Raw genomic sequence first — 347 nt, forward strand, 5'->3', positions numbered from 1 at the left:
CTTCAAGTGCTGTCATTTGTAATAAAACTAAGCACTACCATTGTTGATAGACACAAAAGTCTGTTGAATAAGTCAATAATTAAAGATGCATAACTGTAGACTGAATGTTCACAAACCAATGATTAATTTTGAAAATATTATTTACTGATATTTGCTATACTTAAAAATGATGTGATGTTAGAACATAATTTTCATGGTTTAACTAACAATCCGAAATTTGATGTACAAAAGATATTTAAGTGTCAGTAACCAGTATGAAGTGTTGCATAACATTAATAATCTGCATGAAGAATGTCAAAGTGTAATTAACATTTTCATAACTTGGTGAACACAGCTGTAAGTACCGC

This window comes from Watersipora subatra, chromosome 5 (assembly GCF_963576615.1).
Source record: "Watersipora subatra chromosome 5, tzWatSuba1.1, whole genome shotgun sequence".
Lineage (NCBI taxonomy): Eukaryota > Metazoa > Bryozoa > Gymnolaemata > Cheilostomatida > Watersiporidae > Watersipora > Watersipora subatra.